We start from the raw sequence: 8,606 nt of genomic DNA, 5'->3' as shown, positions 1-8,606 counted from the left end.
TTGGCCTGATAGTGGTCTCCAGATCTACAGAGAACAGGACTTTTTTTTTGCCTCGTGGAAGGTCTCTGGGGCAGATGTGTGCTTATTTGTTGGTAGTAAGTGGAGGCAGAGGGAAGGTAGAGCAGGGGGGAGGCTGGAGGGCTGGCAGCACTGATCCTGTGCACACGCAGACCAGGGCAGGGTGATGGGGAGACGGGTGTTTCTGTGAGCTGGCAAACAGCTGCTTTCTCTCCCCTCGAGGTGGGGGGAGCACACACACTCACACACCTTCAGGACTTGAGGAGTAATATCTAATTACAGTTTTTTGCAATCACTGAGACTCGAGTGCTGTGTAAATGGGATCGGGATGTACACCGGCTGGCTGGGACATCCCAGAGTGGTGAGCGGGACTTGAGAAACAACTGTGGAGGAGAGATCTCGGTAAGGTATGTGCCAAACTTCTGTCTCTCCAAAGAGACCTCTTAAATCCCTGGGCTACCAGATTAGATGTTGTCCAAGGTTAGCGGCCAGATGTTTCTCAGCTGTTTGGACTGGTTTCCAGCTGAGACCAAATGAGTGGCTATCCAACATGTAAGTCTTAATATAAACATTTTAGAGGCCTTGCCTTGAGTGAGCCATTAAAAACTTCCCACGATACTGTGAGCGATGCTGGCTTCCTTAGAGAGCATCAGTATTTTGTATATTGCACTTGAATATCCTGAGCGGGTCAGACGCAGGCTGCCACCTGCTCATGCAGCGCTGGGGCCGGGCCTCCCCCTTGTTTTAGTGGCGCCAGAGCAGTGTGGTCCCTGGAATTTGATTATTTGTGTTAGCAGATAATTTAGGCCAGAAGGCTGAGAGTGTTCCCTTCCTTCCCTGGATGTCGTCATGCTTCCCAGCAAAACACAGTCCTGGGTCCTGTGTCCCTTCCCCTCCCCTCGCCCCACAAGTACAACAAAAACGCTTTCAACATCCCTTCTTCTGAAGGGTCACTGTCCACTTGTTTTAAGCTTGGTTTTGGCTTCTGCAGGCCTGCCAGAAGGGGAGGATTTCATTAAATCCAGCATGTAGAGTCATGTTTTTAATTATTACATGTATTAAACAAAACAGAATGAGGTTTTGATGTGTGGTTTTTCTCCTGAAATATTCCTAATGCCACCCATGAGCTTTGGTGTTCGAACATGAGTGATGAGAAATGACCATCCTGGTCTCCCACTGGCATGAAACAAGACCCTTCTAACACTCTTCATTTTCATCGGGTTTTAATGCTTCAATTCACCAAGACTTGGCCTGCTCTAGCCTTAAACCGAATAGCATTTTACACCAAAGCTAGGTCCTGCTGGAGGTGTGGGATATTTATTGTGGAGGCAGATGCTGTTCCGCAGATGAGAGCGTATTGGGGCTGGGTCCCCGGGGATGAGTTTGCACCATGGGGCTGGTGCCTGCAGCGAGAGCAGCAGTTGAGCTTGGTCTCCTTCCTTTTAAGTTGCTGTATCGCAACCTGAGAAGACATCACAGGTCTGCCTGGGTTACTCAGCGTGAGCCGCTGCTGCAGCAGCACGGGGAGGCTGTGAGTGGGGAGGGCGGCGTGCTCGCCTCTCGTGTGATGGCTCCACTTCCCCGAAGAGACCCTGCTCCGAATTACCTCTTACCTGGGATCGCTGCCAGAGCTGCTCGGGGCGAGTTGCAGTGGGGGAGTTCGTTGTATGGAGGTGTTTTTTCTTATGAAAGACTTGAAAGCCACAGGTGTTAAGGGCACGGGCAAAAGAGGAGGATTTAACAAAAATAATTCTGGCATTTAGGCTGGAAGGACTGATGTAAGGTGGTGTCTTCATCCAGCACCTGGCAGCTTCGCTGGGGACAGTCAACCTGGCCAAACACTCACTGAAATAATGAACGCCCATAGCGCATAGCTTATTTATAGCTCTGGTTGAAAAACCGAAAGTATCACCATGGGAGATGTTTGCTGCACTGGGCACAGAACAAGAGCTCCTGAAATTGGGGGCCGCCATTTCATTTACTGACAGCCAAAAAATCCAAACCTGAGAAGGCCAGGGCAGCCTTTGCTTCTCGCTTGCCAAAATTCTCCCTGTCGCTGCGGGGCAGTGGGGGAAAAGAGCTCTTAATTAACGAACCGCGTTCCCCTGGGAAGGCAGCGCTCCCATCGGCTGCTCAGCTCCTGCCCGGGGAGGCCCAGTCCTGCCTCTCCCTGCCAGGTCTCGGGTTGTTTGCACAGCTTATGTGGGATCCATCCACCTGATAGCCTCATGGCATTCCTACCCGGAGTGTATAATTGCCTGTAGTAATAGCAATAAAAAAGTTTGGGAAATAAGAGTTTTAAACCAGCTTCTCAGGGTAAGGCAGTATCCCATCAGTGTGCATGCTCTGGTTTCGATCAGTTATCTCTGATTACAAGCAATGAAATTTTGTAAAGCAGAAATGTGCCATTATAACCTATTAATTTTTCAGGGTTTGAGCTGGAATGACTCTAATAAGCCCCACGTGTGGCTTTTATTATCCAGTCCACAATCACACTGCTCCTAAGTGAGAATCTTAACACCAGAGATTGCTGTTTCTACCCTGAGCTTTTTGTGTTGGTGTTTCCCCCTCTCCGTTCCCACGCTGCTGGTGACCTGCCTGCCAGCCAGCTCCTTCTGTGCCCGGGGTTAAAGTGTGAGACACGTACAGCCCCGAGCCGGGCAGCGCCAGGGGCACGAGGGCCGTGCCGGCACGCAGCTGAGGAACAGGGGGATTTGTGCCACAGGACGTTTGCCTCGCTTGGCCGAGAAGCGTGTGTCTGTGTGTCTGCGCCCTTCTGGCTGTCTGCTGGCAGTGATCTGCGCCGGGGACGGATGAAGAGATCCTTTATCTCTTCTCGTGCAGCAGTCCACCTCAGGCGGAGGTCGCCGGAGTAAGCGGAACCCCGTGGTGGCCTCTCTTGGGGCAAAATGCGTGAGTCTCTTCGGCGTTCAGGACGTGACGCGGGTCCGAGCTGCGGTGCCGCGGCGGGGGGGTGGGCGCAGCGCGGCTGGGGCCGGGGGTGCTGCTGGCTGCGGTCCCCCCCTCGCAGCGTGGTTCGCAGGATTGCTTCGCTGCACGGCTCTGCTGGCTTGATGCAACACAGCTATGGCAGTTGCATAGGCTAGTTAGGAGGGAAACAAAACAAGAGGGACCGTAGAGTCATAAATGGGGGGAAAGCTGCAAAATAATGAAATTAACCCTGACAAAGCAAAGATTCCTGTTGTTGCTTTCATGAAAATGCATTTCTCCTGTAGCCTGAGAAACAGCAGTGTGGGAATGGGTTTTCATCACTCTCTTTTCATATTAACAAGTATTAGCTAATGTCAAGGTGTGGATCTGTTACTCCTCGCAAAGACCATCCCTATTTTCTCCATGGAGACTACCTGAAGGACACACGGTCAGGACAAATTGACCTGCTGCTTCTGAAAACATCCTCAGCTCGCTTTACAGCAGTGATGTTCAACAGGGCAGAGAGCTCCTGCACCCGGCGCTCTGTTCCTGGTGCCGTACGTGCCCTGTTGCCGAATCGCTTCTCTCTGGCATCAGTAAAAGACAAACACTTGAGTACAACCATGTTTGAGGTGGGCTCCATGGCACGGAGTAGTGCAGTTCTGGTGTCGGTCTGGAGACTGGAGAGTGGCTACAGGAGTTCATTAATAGAGGATGAGGGTGGCTGTTATGGTGGGTGTGAGCTGCCCTGGGTTTCTGGAAGGGAGAAATCATCAAGTGATGTTTTAAATGAAATTATCAGATCAGCTGGTAGAAGCAGCAGTGCCAAGATAATGTGTCCCTGCTCGTGCTGTTTCTCGCCCGAGAGTCTCGGCTGTCCCACCATCAGCAAGGCACTGGACTGAAGCCTGGCTCATGAGCCCCCACTGTTCCTAATGGGGGGAATTCTGCTTTGGGGTGTCCCTACCCACCACTGAGTGGTGCCTCTGCCCTCCAGACCGTTAATGCTCTGGCCAACAACTCACAGTGAAAGGTGGAAGGAGCTGGGCGATGGGCTGACTGCTTTTTAGCCACTTCAGAGCTCTTGCTCCAAGAAGAGTGATGTGAAGGAGGGGGGTGGAAGGGGGGAAGCTTCTCTGTTTTTTGAAAATTTTTAAGAATGTCGAGTAATCGAGATGCTCTGATCAGAGTGGTGTAATGAAGCGGCCTGTTCCCAACCATTTAACCCCCGGGTGTGCCTGCTGCTGCCCGGCTGGACCCCTGTCCATGTCTGCAGCTCCCACAGTTCAGTCGTAACCACAGATTTTTGAGCGTTTGTTCTTGTGCTTCCTTTGTAATCCTGCACCCCGGTGTCAATCCCCTCTGTGCATCCCGGCCGTGCCTCCCACCGGGAGGAGAAGGAAGTCCAGCACCTCGGGACCTGCGCCCAGGGCTGCTCTGAGGCGGGGGGGGACGAGCTGCTGCCCCAATAACCCTTTGAGAGGTGACAGCAGGTTTCTGGTGGTGTTTTTACCCATCATTTCTTGCTCAGCCAAACCCCCGCTGCAGAGCTTTGCCGCAGAAACCACTCGCCTGGCTCTGATGAGCCAGTGGGGTTTTCAGACGCCCTCGTGGGCATGCGAAATGTGCTGGCTTTTGCTTGGTGGCCGGCCGGTCTGCGGCGGGTGATGCGCCTGAGAGACGCCGCACTCGCGTCCCTTGGTGAGAGCGAACGTGTGCCGGCACTAATCCCGGCCGGAGTCCAGGAGCAGTCGGGTCTGGGGCTGGGAGTTGGATCCATTCCTCTTTCCATTCCCCGCAGCTCGGCATTCCTGGCTGGGAAAAGGATGCAGTTTGGTTGAAAAGAAAAATGAGAAGTTATTTTCCCTCTCTCTAGCACAGAAGGCATTCCTGCAAGCAGGAATTGTCGGCCCTGGATGCTGAGATGGGTGTTTTCAATCATTCCCTTTCCTTGTATTTCTTTCTTATTTTTTACCCATTTTGATTTATTTTTAATGGCCCTGACACCCTTGTTTATAATAATAAATAGCAAGCGTGTGGACACAATGAGACTGTTTCAGGTTCAAGTGTTTTTAATAACCTTGCAGCGAGAAATAGACCCAAGCTGAAATCTGGAGAAACCCGATGAAGACTCTCTGCTGCTGCAGTGAAATACGATTTCGGAGTCGCTGCTGTGCAAACAGCCCCGGACAGCGATCGCTTCACCGCTTTGACTCCCGGCCAGTCTTTTTAGACAAGACTCCCCTTTGTATCGCTCCAAACCCTGACTTCCAAGCAGTGTTTTTGTCTTCAAGACATGACCTGATTTAAGCGAAGGAAAGACAAGGGGGTAGGTAAAGATTTTTTTTTTATTATTATTATTTATTCATACCTCTGCAGTCCTCCTCAGTGCACACCCCCATCCTGAACAGGGACCGGGTAATTCCCATCTGAGATGTTGCATCAGTGCGAGGTGAAGGGAAAAATTGACAATCAGCATTGTGAGGCCTTGCGCCCTTTAATTAAGTAAAACCTTATTAGCTATTTTCAATGGTTTAACAACTTTGAGGGAGTTGTCATTTGCCAAGAAAAATAATCAGGCGGGTCTGCCAGTGGAAGAGGCAGGCTCCTCATGCCTCTAGTTCGAGGCAAAATCTGGGGCCGGCTGCCAGAAAAATGCTGCCCTGGGTCAGAGGAGGGTATCTAACTTTCAGGAAAATAAGGATTTGGTTTTGGAGAACACAGGGTGGTAACTCAACCCCTGGGGAGGGGACCAGCCCTGTGCGGCCAGCAGGACCCCGTGGCAGGGCTCGGGGGGGGGGGGGTGGCAGAGGGCAGCAGGGCTCGCTGGGCAGTGGAGGGGCTGTGCACATGTGGTACTCGGGATTCAGGGTCATGCCAGGAGCCCTGGCGGGGGTTGGATGGGCACCTCCCACATGGCCCCAGCAGTCCCATTTCTCTTTCCCATATCTGTAGAGCATGTGCTGCAGTTTCCCCACTTGCACAGGGGCAAGTCTGGGCTTCCCTGCTCACTCGTGGTGCTGCAGCATCCCCACACCCGCAGGGCAGAGGCCTGCCCAAATCCCCTCCTCCCAGTTCATCCCTCTGCAAAGAGATGCTGGGGGGTGAAACCTCCTTGTCTGTGCCCTTGCAGAGCTCCCCAGGCCTCCGCTTGCAGGAAAGGTCCCTTTCCCCGAACCTGGCAGCTCTCCCATAGGGGTTTCCACAGCTTCTGCCCTCCCGCCTCTCTGGCACCCCTCCCGGGGATGTGAGTAGAGGGGAGCTGTAGTTACACCACACTGTCCTCTGCCTTCACATCAAGCCGTGCTTTCCTGGCTGGATCATGTCTTGCGCCTGGCAGGACCTAGGGGAGAGAGGATGGTGGTGGTGAACAGTGGCCCCAGCGCCGTGGCCAGAAAAGAGGAGCCAGATCCCAGTGGAGAGGGAAGCGTGGGGCACCCCACAACCTCTGCAGCTCCCTCCTGCGTGCCCGGTGTGCCACAGCCCCGCCACAGCAGCTGCAGGGAAAGGGGTGCGTGCGGAGCTGGGGCCCCGTGGTGCTGGGGGATGGCCTATAAGTTACCATTGTCCTCGTTAGCAGAGATGGAGCCTGGCCAAGTACCCCTGCACTGGAGCGGTTCCCACCTCCTCTGGCACTGGGGTGGCCCAGGCGATGGGCTGGGGTACAGCTGGGAGCAGCCCCGGGGTGCATGCATCGAGTTTTGCACATCCTCAGCTAGAGCTGGGAGCCAGAAAACCCTCTCCTTGCTCCCTCTGCAGACAGCCACCCTGTCCCAAGGCCGAGTGGGTCCATGCTCAGCCCTTTGTCTTTACAGGGTCTTCTGCCCTATTTATCTTCCCCAAATGACATCTCCCCTCCCCACTCCATGCAACACCCCCCAAAAAATAATAAACAGTGGCAGGCTCTGTAAACAGAGCCTATCTCCAAAGCTGTTTGAAATGTAGACAGGCTCAAGTGAATTAGTTCAGCGAGGACTTAATTGCCGTCCTGTCTGTCAGCGTGCAGCGCTGAGGGTTAGCAGGGGAGCGCTGTGGCAGGGAGATGGATGGGGTCCTGCGCCGGGGTGGCAGCTGGGGTCACTGCTCCAGAAACCACGTCCCGGCGTGACCCCCGCCAAGATAAGCGGTCTTCATGCCGTCCCCATCGCTGACTCGTCCTGCTGCTCTGACCCTCCCTGGCCTCCCCCGAAACCCAGCCTGGAATGAAAACGCTGGGAGAAGGGCCTGTGTTTACAGAAAATGATCTGTCGTCCCTTCCCCGCGCCAGCTGAGGGGTGGGGTTGGCCTTGTTGGGGCTCAGGGCTGCTGGTCCCCAGGGGATCAGGGGTGTAGTGGGCGCTGATGGCAGCGTCGTGTGCCCCCGAACACGAGGCACCACGGAGAGGCTGGCCGGGAGCATTCTCCATCGGACAGGGAGATATCCCAGCCAGAAGAAATTCATTCAATCATACGTGAGAGGAGCAAAATATTAATCCCTCTGTCCCTTCCCGAGCAGAAGCAGAGCTGTATTGCTCTTGCATTGCAGAGCAATCCCGACAACCCCGGGCAGACACTCAGCCGTGCCAGAGCCCGCTGCATCCCTTTCGCACGCTGCTGGAGTCGGCGCGAGCGCAGCTGGTGGGCAAAGACACTGGAAAAAAATCAAGGATAACCATCCCCCTGCTTAGGCCTGTCACAGCATGAGGGTTTTTGGAGGGGGGAAGGCAGGAGACTTCCCAGGGAGGGCAGATGGGGGGCCCAGCTGGGTAACCAGGGGGGGCAGCACCCTCGGGGTATGGTGCAAATGGGGTGTCAGTGCAGGGAGCTGCCGCCTCGCCGCGGGGGGACCGGGCTTTGGTGAAGGCAGCCGTCAGCAGGGCGTCTGGCTGGGCTCTTCCCCACCTCCCCGTTAATTAAACGGCAGCCTCTTATGCATGTGGAAAAGGAAGGAGAAAAAGAAAAAAAAGATCAGCAAGCCCGAGCCCTTAGATTACTGTTTACCCCCTCGAGGAGCACAGAAGTATATTGTCCATTTAATAGAAGCCTATAAATCACTGAAAAACATTTATAAAATAATTGAAGGTAATGGGAACCATTTGTTTAAATAACATCACGTTCATGCCCCAGAGGTGCAATAAAAGTTAGATTAATTGATAGGATTTTATATCTCACTGTGAAAAACCGAGTCACATTCTAGACACCGACAGTTTGGGAAAGTTGCAAATTCATCAGGCACCCAGCTACTATCAAAATAGTCTCTTCCATGCGAAGAGGCACATTTATATGACCCTGAAGGGTTTTGGGATGAGAACTATTTACTTAAACTGTGAAGTGAACTAGCCAGTGTGAGATCCTGACCCAGATTGGGCTTTTTTTTTTCCCCTTCCTCTTCTATCTGCTGTTTCACTTTTTTCCCATTATGATAAAAAGCAAATAAATATCTCTAAACCAAAGGCTCATTCCTAATCTGTGGCTAAAGTGTCCCGCGTCCATCCATGCCCATGAGAACAGCACCTCAGAGGCACAGGGCGAGGAAGCTGGGGCTGGAGCAGGGATGTGGGGCTGGGGGAGCCCCGCCGTGGCCCGGCCAGCCCCCCCATCCTGGGCTGCTCACCCCAAACCTCTCCGGGTGGCAGGGCATGCTGTCCTCGGGCCCCTCCACACTGCCAGCCAGGGCC

This window comes from Tyto alba, unplaced genomic scaffold, assembly GCF_018691265.1.
Source record: "Tyto alba isolate M040663 unplaced genomic scaffold, T.alba_DEE_v4.0 Super-Scaffold_33, whole genome shotgun sequence".
NCBI classification, from domain to species: Eukaryota; Metazoa; Chordata; class Aves; order Strigiformes; family Tytonidae; genus Tyto; species Tyto alba.
This window is presented reverse-complemented; position numbering follows the sequence as displayed.